This window comes from Castor canadensis, chromosome 7 (assembly GCF_047511655.1).
Source record: "Castor canadensis chromosome 7, mCasCan1.hap1v2, whole genome shotgun sequence".
Lineage (NCBI taxonomy): Eukaryota > Metazoa > Chordata > Mammalia > Rodentia > Castoridae > Castor > Castor canadensis.
The window spans coordinates 52415735-52431085 of NC_133392.1; the positions used below are offsets into that span (position 1 = coordinate 52415735).

At 37.9% G+C, this 15351-nt stretch overlaps 1 protein-coding gene across 2 annotated transcripts in view; it reads right to left on the bottom strand.

Annotated features, from left to right (window-relative positions):
• The window catches only part of Rhobtb1 (Rho related BTB domain containing 1), a 127147-nt gene that overhangs the window by 111509 nt on the left and 287 nt on the right, over positions 1 to 15351 (bottom strand). The window lies entirely within an intron of this gene.

The window sequence follows — 15351 nt, forward strand, 5'->3', positions numbered from 1 at the left end:
TTATATCCTAGCTTCTAAAATCCATGCACTCAAATGCAATCTAATTGCCTCTGCTTCCATATGGTGACAGAATTCTAGCAACTGTATCAGGATCTCAGTAAGTAAGGCGAAACTATAATGTTGCATAAGTTGTTTTCTCTCAGTTCCATTCAAGTACTGACCCCCAAAGCCCCCAAATCATAAAATACAAATTTTGTAAATTAGGATAGTATCAGTTATGAATGCACTTTTGCAATTATGAGAGTAAAAACATTCCACATTGAAATAAGAAATGCCATCTGATTCCACTTTAACACAAAGGGGGGAGAAACACATTCCATTTAAGAATGACAAATAAAGCTGTCAATGTGATCCATTTATAGCCCCTCAGAGAATGCCACAAATCCACATCATGGTCTGAGAACCTAGTTATTGTATTGCTCTCTCAAAGAGAGAAGGTGTAGAATTCTCCAATGGATTCCTATCTAAGGAAAACTAAGGTTAGCAGAAATAACTTGTGATAGTCAATGTCCTTTGTGTGTATCCCTTTAAGGGAAGAGTGAGAGCTTCAGGTGTTTTATTAAATAGTGTGTAACAATGGAAAAAATGATCCCACACAGAGATGCTGTCTCTGCTTGGTAAAGTAAAAAAAAGACAGTAAGAAAATGGAGAAGCCCCATTGTCTTCATTGCACCACTAGAACCCTGGCCCTCTGGCAGTGTTAACTCTTTCCAAAGATCCACTCCTGATCTACAAAAATTATTATAAATCATAGTTTTAATTATAATCACCCAAAGTACTAGTCATTTTTGAGCTTTTTTAATAGATTATTTCAGGCTCATATACAAAGGCATATGTCCAAAACAAAATGTTGAAAACATGATCTCCCTATTCCTATTACTATTCCTTATTTCAAAAAGCAGCTTTCTATTATATATACATATATTCATGTATAAGTATATATAAAATATGACCCTCTGCAAGGCATAACCAATTTTTTTTCTCTTTTGCATTGGCTGCTAAAAAACTGAAAATAAAGTTTGCTACTATCTTTTAGCAAGAGTGTTGAATTTCCCAGCATAAATTTTGAGTATGAATCTCTCTCTTGGCCCTATCTTATGTTCTTAGCCTTATTTTTTTTCCGTGGACTCATTTTTTCCTACCCTATTTGGAATATATTTTATACTGCTGTACAGTATGTATTTTTATTAGCCTTTCTCTACAAGCCTTAAGTCCTTTCTAGCATATAAATAAAATGTATAACATTTATAGATAGTCCTTTTTTCCTATGGAGGGTTGCAAAACTCTTCAAAGGCAACATATGATTGATTACCTTAAATGTATGAACATCGAGGTACTAGTATTTGTAGTAATTAATTTTTTTGTGATACTTCATTCAATAGTCCAATTAGACTTTCCCAATACTTATACATACACTATTAGAGCTGTAACTCTGACTGCAGGTGCAGAGGACATAGGGAAAGGATGTGGCTCCTGATATTCTAGTTCCACAAGGCCCACCATTCCTGCTTTCCCCTGGGTATTGGGGTCAGACAGCGAGATTTATCCTGCAACTGAAATAAGGCGCTTAGTGAAGAGTGTCCAGTGATCATTGTATTATGGTACTCTCTGATGCCTGTGCATTTTAAAAATAAAATGTCCTGATGAAATGTCAGTCTCATAAGTTAAGAAAGTACATCAACAAGATCCACCTAAAAAATTAGCTAGCATTTGTTGCCCTTAACGCAGAGAAACTAAAGCAGATACCTTAAAGCAACTGAGGCCAATAGGAAAAGGGGACCAGGAACTAGAGAAAAGGTTAGATCAAAAAGAATTAACCTAGAAGGTAACACCCACGCACAGGAAATCAATGTGAGTCAATGCCCTGTATAGCTGTCCTTATCTCAACCAGCAAAAACCCTTGTTCCTTCCTATTATTGCTTATACTCTCTCTACAACAAAATTAGAAATAAGGGCAAAATAGTTTCTGCTGGGTATTGAGGGGGTGGGGGGGAGAGGGAGGGGGCGGAGTGGGTGGTAAGGGAGGGGGTGGGGGCAGGGGGGAGAAATGACCCAAGCCTTGTATGCACATATGAATAATAAAAGAAAAAAAAAAAAAACAAGATCCAAAATGGTGACACAGATGCAGACAGCGTGAACTCTGTGAATCAGGGATCTTGCTGAGACTCTGGAGACACACTTAGCTGAGGTAAAGCACAAGAGAGAGCTGAAACTTTGGCACCCTGAACTCCTAGCCTGTGTAAGGCTTCTCCAGCCATGGTACACTGAAAGAATAGGTGGGCTGCCACCCCCACGCTGCTGCCACCCATCCTCCGGCCTGCAGGCCACCAGCTCCAAACCTGTTTGGGAGACCTTCAGCGGATCAAACAGAATATTTTCCTGCTGGAGCCACACTTGGTTAAAAAAAAAAAACAAAAAGAAGAAACAAAACTCCAAAACCCTGAACTGCCAGCCTGTAAAAGGCTTCTCCATGCCACATTACACTGAGAAAACAAGAGGGCTCCAGCACTGCCAGATTCTGGCCCCAAACCTGCCTAGGAGATGCAGACAAACAGGACTGGATGTTAAAGGAGTAACACCAGAGCTACTAAGACTGAAATTCTACTGATCCCAAACAGGGAATTTTTTGTTCTTACTTTCTTTAAGTGTTTGTCTTGTTCACTGTTTGATTGTCCACCATCTCTCCCTGTTGATTTCTTTGGTTCTCCATTTTTTTTCCTTTTCTTTTTTCTCTTTCTTCCTTGGTTTTGTTAGTTTTGCTATTGTAAGTTACCTAATACTAAAATACAGATAGACCAGGGACAGAAACAGTACAAAGTGGAATTATGGGAAGAGAAAAAAGAGCTGGAAACTATTCTCCCCCCCAAAATAAATTAGTACAGGATTCAGAAGGAAATGAAGACAATGGATACCCAGATCCAGACTCCAACAAAACAAACATAAACTATACCAAGGAACCCAAGGAAGCCCACAAGAACACTCTGAAAGAAGAAATCCTGCAAGTAATTAATGAGAATTTCATAGAGATGTTTCTAGACATGGTCAACCAAAACATACAGGAGGCACTCAAGAAATCCCAAGACAACAAAAGTAAAGAATATGAGAAAACACAAAAACAAATAAATGAACTCATAGGAGCCTTAAATAAACACAAAAGTGAATCAGAAAACACCATAAATAGGGAGATAAATGAATTAAGGGTGAAAACTGACAATATTAAAGAGGAAGTGACCCATGATATGGAAAACCTCAGAAAAAAGAATGAAACAGAATCCCAAACACAATGGAAGGCCACTGCAGCAGACTAGAACAACCAGAAGACAAAATCTCAGAACTTGAAGATGAAATGATAATTAAAGGAAAAACTGAAAAACTATTAGTCAGACAACTCAAGACCTGTGAAAGGAATATGCAAGAACTCACCAACTCCATCAAAAGACCAAACCTCAGAATCATGGGCATTGAAGAAGGAGAAGAGGTGCAAGCAAAAGGGATTCATAATATATTCAACAAAATAATAACAGAAATTTCCCAAGTCTAGAAAAAACTATGCCCATTCAGGTACAGGAAGCCTCCAGGACACCAAACAGACTTGACAAAAAATAGAGCCACCCTGCAACATATTATCATTAAAACTTCAAGCACAGAGAATAGAGAAAGAATATTGAAGGCTGTAAGAGAGAAAAACAAATAACATACAAAGGGAAACCCATCAAAATCACAGCAGATTTCTCAACGGAAACCTTAAAAGCAAGAAGATCATGGAATGAGGTCTTCCAGCCACTGAATGAAAATAACTTCCACCCTAGGATACTCTACCCAGCAAAACTATCATTCAAAGTAGATGGAGCAATAAAAGTCTTCCATGATAAGCAGAAATGAAAACAGTATATGACCACCAAGCCACCACTACAAAAGACTCTTCAAGGGATTCTGCACACAGAAAGTGAAAGCAAACAAAACTATGAAAGGGCAGGCAGCACCAAACCACAGGAGAAGAAAAGGCAAGAAAGTAGAGAGTAAAATTGATTCAGCTACACACAATCAAACCCTTAAACAACAAAGACAACTGCATGACAGGAATCACCATGTATTTATCAATACTAATACTGAATACTAATGGACTAAATTCCCCCACCAAAAGACACCAGTTGGCAAACTGTATTAAAGAGGAAGATCCAACAATCTGCTGCCTACAGGAGACTCACCTCATCGACAGAAACAAGTACTGGCTGAGAGTGAAAGGCTGGAAGGAGATTTACCAAGCCAATGGTCCCCAAAAACAGGCAGGGGTAGCAATACTTATCTCAAACCTACAGTGATGAAACAAGATAAAGAAGGACATTCCATACTAATAAAAGGGGATATACACCAAAAGGAAATAACAATTATCAACTTATATGCACCCAATTTCATCAAACATACTCTGAAGGATCTAAAAACATATATAAATTCCAACACAGTGGTAGTGGGAGACTTTAATACCCCCCATCACCAATAGATAGGTCATCCAAACAAAAAATCAATAAAGAAATTCTAGAACTAAATCACACCATAGATCAAATGGACCTAACTGATATCTACAGAATACTTCATACAACTTCTGCACAATATAAATTCTTCTCAGCATCTCACGAAACCTTCTCCAAAATTGATGATATCTTAGGGCACAAAGCAAGACTCAGGAAATATAAGAAAATAGAAATAATCCCTTGCATTCTATCTGATCATAATACATTAAAACTAGAACTCAACCACAAAATCAACAGTAAAAAACATGCAAACAATGGGAAGCTGAACAACACATTGCTCAATGATCAATGGGTCATTGATGAAATAAAAGAGGAAATTAAAAGGTTCCTGGAAGTTAATGAAAATGAAAACACGATCTACCAGAACCTATGGGACACAGCAAAGGCAGTCCTAGGAGGAAAGTTTATAGTCATGAGTGCATATATTAAAAGGTCAGAAAGATCTCAAATCAATGACCTAAAGCTACATCTCAAACTCCTAGAAAAAGAAGAACAAGCAAATCCCCAAACAAGCAGGAGAGAAATAATAAAAATAAGAGCTGAAATAAATGAAATAGAAACAAAAAAAAAACCACACAAAGAATCAATGAAACAAAACGTTGGTTCTTTGAAAAAATAAATAAGATTGAGAGACCCCTGGTAAACATGACTAAAATGAGGACAGAAAAAAACCCAAATCAGTAAAATCAGAAATGCAAAAGGGGAGATAACAACAAACACCATGGAAATCCAGGAAATCATCAAAGACTACTTTGAGAACCTATGTTCTAATAAATTTGAAAATCTTGAAGAAATGGACAGATTTCTAGATACTTAGAACCATACAAAACTGAACTAAGAGGATATTAATCACCTGAATAGATGTGTAACACAAAATGAAATTGAAGCAGTAATAAAGTCTCCCAAAAAAGAAAAGTGCAGGACCTGATGGATTCTCTGTGAATTCTATCAGACCTTTAAAGAAGAACTAATACCAACCCTCTTTAAACTGTTCCATGAAATAGAAAAGGAAGGAAACTGCCTAATTAATTTTATGAAGACAATATTATTCTCATCCCAAAACCAGACAAAGACACCTCCAAAAAGGAGAACTATAGGCCAATCTCCTTAATGAACATTGATGCAAAAATCCTCAACAAAATAATGGCAAACGGAATTCAACAACACATCAGAAAGATCATCCACCATGACCGAGTTGGCTTCATCCCAGGGATGCAGGGGTGGTTCAACATACATAAATCTATAAATTTAATACAGCACATTAATAGAAGCAAAGACAAAAACCACTTGATCATCTCAATAGATGCAGAAAAAGCCTTCGACAAGATCCAACACCACTTCATGATAATAGCTCTAAGAAAACTAGGAATAAAACAAATGTATCTCAACACTGTAAAGGCTATACATGGCAATCCTATAGCTAACATTATACTTAATGGTGAAAAACTGAAACCATTTCCCCTAAAATCAGGAATGTGTCAAGGGTGCCCACTATCCCTACTCCTATTCAACATTGTACTGGAATTCCTAGCCAGAGAAATTAGGCAAGAAGAAGAAATAAAAGGAATACAAATAGGTAAAGAAACTGTCAAAATATCCCTATTTGCAGACAATATGTTCCTATACCTTAAGGACCCCAAAAACTCTACCCAAAAACTCCTAGACACCATAAACAGCTATAGTAAGGTGGCAAAATACAAAATCAACTTAAAAAAACATTAGCTTTTCTATACACCAACAATGAACACACTGAGAAGGAATATATGGAAACAATTCCATTAAAAAAATCAAATACCTAGGAGTAAACTTAACAAAGGATGTGAATGATCTCTACAAGGAGAACTACAAACCCCTGAAGAAAGAAATTGAGGAAGACTACAGAAGATGGAAAGATCTCATGTGCTCATGGATTGGTAGAATCAACATAGTAAAAGTGGCTATACTATCAAAAGCAATCTACATGTTTAATGCAATTCCCATCAAAATCCCAATGGATTTCATCACAGACATTGAAAAATATTTCCTAAAGTTCATTTGGGAACACATTTGAGATCACGAATAGCCAAGGCAATACTCAGCAAAAAGAGCAATGCTGGAGGTATCACAATACCTAAACTCTATTGCAAAGCAGTAGCAATAAAAACAGCATGGTACTGGTACAAAAACAGACATGAAGACCAGTGGAAAAAAATAGAGGACCCGGATATGAATCCCCACAACTATACTCACCTTATTTTTGACAAAGGCACTAAAAATATACGATGGAGAAAAGACAGCCTCTTCAACAAATGTTGCTGGGAAAAATGGTTATTCATCTGCAAGAAACTGAAACTAGATCCATGTCTATCACCCTGTACTAGTATCAACTCAAAATGGATCAAGGACCTTAATATCAGACCCAAAACTCTGAAGTTAGTACAGAAAGAGCAGGAAACACTGGAAATAATAGGTACAGGCAAGGACTTCCTCAATAGAACCCCAGTAGCTCAGCAACTAAGAGAAAGAATGGACAAATGGGACTTCATAAAATTAAAAAGCTTCTGTATGACAAAAGAAATGTCTCTAAACTGAAGAGACCACCTACAGACTGGGAAAAAATATTTGCCAGCTACACATCAGACAAAGGACTGATAACCAGAATATACAGGGAACTTAAGAAACTAAACTCTCCCAAAATCAATGAACCAATAAAAAAATGGGCAAGTGAACTAAACAGAACTTTCTCAAAAGAAGAAATTGAAATGGCCAAAAAACACATGAAAAAATGCTCACCATCTCTAGCAATAAACGAAATGCAAATTAAAACCACACTAAGATTCCACCTCACCCCTGTTAGAATAGCCATCATAAAAAACATCACCAACAACCTGTTTTGGCAAGGATGTGAGGAAAAAGGAACCTTCCTACACTGTTGTTGGGAATGCAAGCTAGTGCAACCACTCTGGAAAAAATTTGGAGGCTTCTTAAAAATCTAAACATAGATCTGTTATATGATCCAGCAATCCCACTCCTGGGGATATACCCAAAGGAATGTGACACTGGTTACTCCAAAGCCACCTGCACACCCATTTTATTGTAGCACTATCCACAATAGCCAAGTTATGGAAACAACCAAGATGCCGTGCTACTGATGAATGGATCAAGAAAATGTGGTATTTATACACAGTGGAATTTTACTCAGCCATGAAGAAGAATGAAATCTTATCATTTGCAAGTAAATAGATGGAACTGGAAAACATCATTCCAAGTGAGGTTAGCCAAGCTCAGAGGACCAAAAATTGTATGTTCTCCCTCATATGCGGACTTTAGATCTAGGGCAAATGCAGCAATGTTGTTGGACTTGGGTCACATGACAAGAAGACAGCACGTACAGGAGGTATAGGAATAGGTAGAAAACCCAAAACATGAAAGTGTTTGATGTCCCCACTCCAGAGGAACTAATACAGAAACCTTAAAGCAACAGAGGTCAGCATGAGAAGGGGATCAGAAACCAGTGTAAAGATCAGTTAGAGATGAATCAACTTGGGCTGTAACACATTTGTACATGGAAGCAATGCTAGGAATCGCTCTGTATAGCTATCCTTAACTCAACTAGCAAAAATGCTTTGTCTTTCTTATTATGCTTATGTCTTCTCTTCAACACAATTAGAGATAAGGGAAGAACAGGTTTTGCCTGGAAATGGGGGGAAGAAATGACCAAAACAATATATGCACATGTGAATAAATGAATAAAAAATAGAGCTGTAACTCTTAGCTCAAGCTCTATGGACTCTTTGAAATTATATGCCAAATTTTTATTAAGAAAGAGGTTTTAAATTTTAATTCAAATTTGAAAGGTGAATTTGTCCTAAAAAATTAAACATCATTTCTTTCCCTGTTACTTGGGAGGTGGAGATAGGGGAATCATGGTTTGAGGCCAGATTGGGCAAAAAGTTAGTGAAAACCTACGTCAAAAAACAAGATGGGTGTGGTGATTCATGTCTATAACTCCAGCTCTTCAGGTGATAGAGAAGGAGAATTGGGTCTAAGTCTGGCCTGGGCAAAGTGCAAGACCCTGTCTAAAAATAAACCAAAGCAAAAAGGGCTAAGGGCATGGCTCAAGTGGTAGAGCATTTGAGAGACCCTGAATTCTAACTCCAATACTGTCCCAATCCCATTGCAAAGCAGTGATTTTTTTTAAAATACCACCAGATCTTGGTCTTTATTCATTTAACTAGCTGACAAAGTTAGTTGAGTACTTACTAAGTGTCTGGCACTTAATTGAAGCTGGGAAGAGAACAGGAAACATGTAGGCTTTACTTCTGATCTCAGGGTACTTCTGGTCTAGTGGAGATGAGTGTAGGTAATAAAAAATGATCAGATGATGATACGCTATGATAAAACAGATGATAACATACTTCAGCGGAACAGAAAGTGAGTGAGGTTAGATGGTCAGGGAATACTTTCCTGAGGATGTGACATCTTAACTAAGTCATTCAAGATCTGAGGAAGACTATTCCAGAGAGAGGGACTAGCTAATTTAAGGACCTTAGGGAGATACAGACTTGTTATAATCCATAGCTCTTCTAGGAGTTAAGAACAGAAGATCTCCAAATTCACATTTTTAATACTGTAGACTTGAAATATTTGCATGATCTTTTGTTATACATTAAATTCATTCAATAAATGTCTGAGTCCACCATTTTAAAGTACTGTGGGAGATTTCCTTGAGGTACTTAGGGCAAAGATAAGTGCCCTATATGTAAACCAGAATGCAACTTAAATCAATTCTTTATTCTGCATTGTAAGTTTATGAGTCAAGTAAATTCTAGGGCCCAGCACTTTTATGCTCAGTTTGAAACCCAAAGGTTTTTCTTTTTAGAAAGTCACTGATCACTCGGTTAAAGTTGAAGATGGGTGAGTAGGTGAAAGGAACACATAACAAAAATTAGAGCTAAAAAATTCTTCCAAATAGGAACATCATACTCTATGGCTTGAAAACACTCTTAGCAGCCCTGGTTATGTAAATCAATAAATTAAGATGTGACTAAATATCATAAACAGCTTCCATGTTCTTAGAGCTTTCCCGAATTAAATTACTTAAGAGGATATTAAGGAAATAATGCATCATTAAGATAGATGACTTTGCTGCTGAAGTCGCTGAAGATGCTATGCACATAGCTTTGAGGAAGGTACCATCATTTGTTCTGTTTCACAGATTGGGAGAAACTGAGGTTTAGAGAAGAAAAATGACTGGCCTAAGTCACAAAACTTGTTGGAGGAGCCACCAGGAATTGGAATTTAAGCAGTTGGATCTCCCTAAGTTACCATCTCCAACACTGTGGACCAACCATGTCACCTACACTGTGGAAGCCTGGCCACTTTGTGAATTATCTCTTATAAAACCATTTCCTCTTGTTAGTGAAAAGGATTTTGTGAAAAATAATCATATGGCAACTAATTTAAATATTAGCAAAAATAAACCAACAAGATGACAAATATGTATTAAAAGTAACACATAATTAAAATAAATAGTTTACTTGACTTTGGCTCAGAGTAAATTACTTGGACTATTCACATTATTCTTTTTCAGGAGAAAAAAATGAAAGGCTGAATATACTTATTTTAAACTTCTCAGTTGGAACTATAAACATAATTTTGCTAACTATATTATTTTGGAACTAGAAACATTATTGCTTTTTGATAATGAAATTTCAACTTGGAAAATGGAGATTTTAAAGTTATGTCCAAACGTAGAAACCAAATAAACATTTCCTCCCTTTTTTCACTCTTCCAAAACTGTTCGCACAGGCTGCTGGGAGATGAATCCCCCTTGAATCATAAGAAGAACAGTAATAGCATATCATTAATACTATATATCTCTAGTATTACACACTATGCCAAGTGCTATACTACTTAATTTTATCCTCACAATGATCCTTTTAGTAGTTTCTATTATTATTCCCGGTTCACAGCTCAGGAGATGGGGGCCCACAGAAGCTCTCCACAGGTCAAAGTGTTCCCAGCTCCTAAATGGAGTTGCTGGTGCCAGGCCTACTGACTAGGAAGCTCCCTACAACTCCCCATGCTATTGTTGTTTGTTCTCTCCCCTAACTTACAAATGAATGAGGACATACTACTTCCCAACATGGGCAGTCTAAACCCTTTAGAATTTAAGGCTGACAGCCATCTGCCCACACAAATTTCTTCATATTCTGTACTAAATACTACCCTTAAGGCCTAAGGGAACATACCTCCCCTCAAAGTTTCAGATGTCCCTCCACCCACAATGTAGCTCAATTCTACTGCTCTTAAAGGCCCAGTTCAAATTCCACTTTTCCAAATCACTTTCCAAATGTCTCCAGCCCAGAGTAAGTAAGCTGAAAAGTTGCTCCTGCTGTCTACCCCTGTATATGGGCCCAGGGTCCCCAAAAGCTTTTGCAGCCTGGAGCTCAGGGAAGAGTTCAAGAGTGGTGTTGGAATGTGTCATTGGGAATTTTTCTCAGGAGCATGTCCAGAGCTTTTATCAATTCCTCAAAGCTTTAGCAACCACTCAGCACCCACCCCCACCCCTCAGTTCTCAAATTAATGATGTTAAATGTTAATATTCCCTGAGCAGGATTCCCAGATTTAGCAACTAAAAATATAATATGAGCCATATGAAAGCTTGACTTGTATATTTGAAAAGCAAATTTAACCAGGCATCCTTTACTTGATCTGCAAACCTGTCCCTGAAAGTTCCTTGGATAGTCGTCTCTCTCAACAATACTGAATTAAGACATCTGGTGGGCAAGGGAATTCATTATTTCCTCACAAAACTTAGCCCTCAACTCTTGTCTCTCATTTTTGACTTGCATTTGTGGTCCAACAGAAACACTGTGGAACTTTCTTCATTTTTGGGTCAATATCAAACCCAGTTGTCTATATGGTAAATATATATATTATATATAATATATATATAAATATGGATATATTGAACATATACTTACATATTTATGTATATATTTCTTATAACTTTTGCTACAAGGGAACAGATACCTTTTACATCTTGTAAATCAATTTGATCATCTCCGCTATTTTCCAGGTTCAAGCACATTGGACTCCTCTCCATATTTTTTTTTTAATAATTCTCTTAGGAGGCATCTGGGGGAAATTATAATATACAAAAATTCATATTGGACCTCCAAGTGATATCTTCAGATCATCCATTTGATTGAGAGATCACAAAAGGTGTTTGTTAAATATGCAGTTGTCTGGGTTCAATTTCATACTTCTTAATTCAGAACAGTACAGAATGGCTCCAAGCAATCTAGGTTTTAAAAAAGCATTCAATATGATTGTTACACTCTCTATTGTCAAAGAGCAGCTTTAGTATGGATGCAACACTCTAGAAAGGATCGCTGGCTTAGAGGAGAAAAGTTGTCACTTTAGTCCTTAAAGATAAGCCACTGACATTTTGGAGTTCAAACTATCATTCATCTTTCAAAACTATCTTGAATCTATTACACCAGTGTTAAATGCTCAACACTGTAAATTATTCCATTTGGAGCCTCCAAGCATTTAAAAAAATTGGTAAACTAATGACAGGTATTAGTAGGCTGTTTGGTGGATCATTAAAATAGTAAATGAGTCACTGACATTTATAGAGGACAGAAAAAATTTTAAAATGGACTATCCATAGCACAGTGTTACAGTGCTGCTATCCAGGATTGTTCAGGGTAACTTCAGTCTCTGAAATTCCTGGAAGAGAGCATCACTGTTCAAAGACACCTGCCCTTGGTGACTGGATGGTCCTTAACTTTTCTGATCTCTTGGTAGAAAGAGCAGTGGTCTGGAAATCAGAAGGCTTATATTGTATTCTTTAGGGTCTATGGTTTTGGGGGCTTCAGTTTCCTCATGAATAAAACAATAATTTACACATTAACTGATCTAAAATAAAACATCTCCTAGACCCAAATTTCTATTACCATTCTGAGGTTCAATTTTTGGGGTTTGGCCTGTGTGTAGTGTATCCATTTGTTCTGCGTTTATGAGGGCAGCCCCATTATCTTCATTGCTATGTTTGGATCTCCAGTCATAATTTAGGCTCACTCTAAGAGTGTAAGATCAATGGCAGTTCATTTAGGTTATTCCAAGGAAGGGAAAATACTGGCCATTCACACATATCCTTTATATGGGACAATTATTCATTCAAATATTCTTACTGAGTTGCATTTGTTACCATGTTGGGCCCTGGGAATACAATAATGAGAAAGTCAAAGAAGAGGTCTGGCCTTGTGGAGCCTACATTCTGAGTTCTGAGTGTGTGTGGCAGGGAGAGGGTGAGAGTGGGGGGAGCTACTTAGGCCTAAAGAAGGAAGGAGATAACTGTGGGTTGGGAGCAGGGGGTGCAGAATAGGTGGGGCAGGACAGGAGGTAGAATATTTCAGAATCTCATTAGAGTGCCAGTTTATATGCTTGGCAACCAAAATTCTGGAACAGTCCCTTCCATCTCTGAGAGATAATTTAACCCAGAGTTAGAGAAAGGAAACCAGAAGCCTGGGAGGTTTAAGGGGCTCATCGGAGGTCAAAAGACCGGTTACTTAATGGGGAGAACTCATTCATGCTTCAGCGCAGGATGGGATCTCATCTCACTCAGAGATTATAATGCAGCAGGAAGTACTAGCCTGCCTTGGTTCAATTGCTGGCTTTTAGTCATACACCACTCATACATTAAGCTATTAGAAAGTTCAAAGTGTGACAGAGGTTAAGTGACTTGAGTAAAGGAGGAGGGTTACAGACAGGAAGTTCTGAAATACTGGGCTGAGGCTTAGATGGCAGCTATGCATCTGAGAGGAGGAAATGAGAAGGAAAGGCCACCAAACTGGTCAAGGACAAACATCCTCTACCTCATAGTTTTCCTCACAGCTTAATCTGCTAGTAGTGAATCTATAGTTCTTCATGAAACAGAAAAGATGACTTGTATCAATATTTATACTTAAAATTAGCATCTATAAAGCAGGTTTTTCTCTAGGATACCAGTAAACACAAGAATGACACACTTTATTATTAAAAACATTATAAGAGAAAAGTGTTATGTTAACATGTCTGTCACTCAATCAACTGGGAACAAGGCAATTATCTGCAGGATATTAAAATAATAGCAGGTATTAAGGATGCTTAAAAACAAGCCCATGCTATTGGAAGAATGAATAATTTATCCAAGTAACTATGAAGATTTTCTTATTGTCTATGAACAAAACCACAGATTGAACTCCAGCCTTAAAATACCAAGAAGGGTATTTCATGGATTAAATTGGACAGCTATTAGGTTGTCTCACAAACCTGTGTTCCTTCCCTTCAGCTTACTCCAAATATTAGGCATGTTTATGGTTCAGGCACATGTGAATCAGGGCTGAATATTTTTTAGTCTCAGAAGTTCTCTGGGTCCCTTTTCCCCCAACCATAAGGTAAATGCCATTCTATATATAGCCTTTTAAAATGCTGCTTACTTTAAGATTCTTTACCAATGCTGCCTTATGGGAGAAATTTTATTTCAAAGTTTCATAGGATGTGAATTGAACTCATTATTTTCCTCCAAACTCATTGTTTAATTGACAGGAAACATGAGTCTAAATCATCTTGTATGCATGGCAGAAGCGGCAACATAAATTTAACAATGGGTGGATTATGACTATTTAGCATATTTATGGAATTTTAGATTCAGGAAGCATTCTAAAAATCTTTTTTATTAGTTAATCCCCACACTTCCGAGTGAGTCTGACAGGTGGTAAACAATACTTTGGGTTTTAAATTGCCAGTACGTGAACATTTTAATGAGAGTGGGGCAGGAGGAGTCTACATCATTTCTCCTTGCTCCGAAATGTGCCTACCTTTTTCTTCTCATGAGAGACTGAGGCTAGACCCTGTGCGAGAGGGGTGGTGGTTGTCATATACACCTGAAACACTGGTAATAAAAAAAGAAAATACTTGGTTCTGTCCCAGGTCAGGCATCAACACCAAGGACAACTTGCCAACTGCAAAGTGACATGACACCTTCCCCAACACTAATAACACAACAGGTGAAAGGGCAGATAAGGAAGCAGTTTTCTTAAAACTATACAGCAAACTTAGTTTTAAATTCTATGGCCGTCATGCCTGCTGGACTCATTAGTTACTGACATCAGCCGTTATTAACCATCTTAAAATGTATGCACATATATTGGAATATAAACCCTAATTCAGAGTTTATATTTTCTGTTTTTGAAAATTCACAAGTTAAAAAAAGTTAGTTCTCTTAAATATTACCACAAACTTTTTGTGAGTCCTGCACCCTACCCTTCCTCCTGCCACCAGGCAGGGCAAAGAAAGCCTCAATGAATCAAAGTCTAATTCTTGATTCAAACGTTTTTAGAGCCTGAGGCTTTCAGAATTAACAAACCGAGAAAAATCAATCCTGTGTCACCTGAAGGCTGGACGTGAGGAGCCACAGATGCTGCGCCTGCTTTCAGAAGACCCCAGTGTGAGATTCTTTTCTCTTCCGACTAACAGTGACTTTATCCCTCTAATCCCTCCGGCCACCCGCCTCCGTCTGCGGGGGGGGGGGGGGGGTGTGTGTGTGTGTGTGTGTGTGTGTGTGTGTGTGTGTGTGTGTGTGTGTGTGTGTGTGTGTGTGTGTGTGTGTGTGTCTGTGCGCGCGTGATCACGCGTGTTCGCGTTGGGGGACATTAGGTAGTGGGGTTCTGCAAGCAAGCCCCCTCTGTGTCCCTTGCTGTCAGCCCCGCTGGGCAGCTGTTAGGAGGTTAGCGTAAGGAAACCAGGTCACCCCCCCTTTTCGGGGTGCGAAGGACTGCTCCAAGCC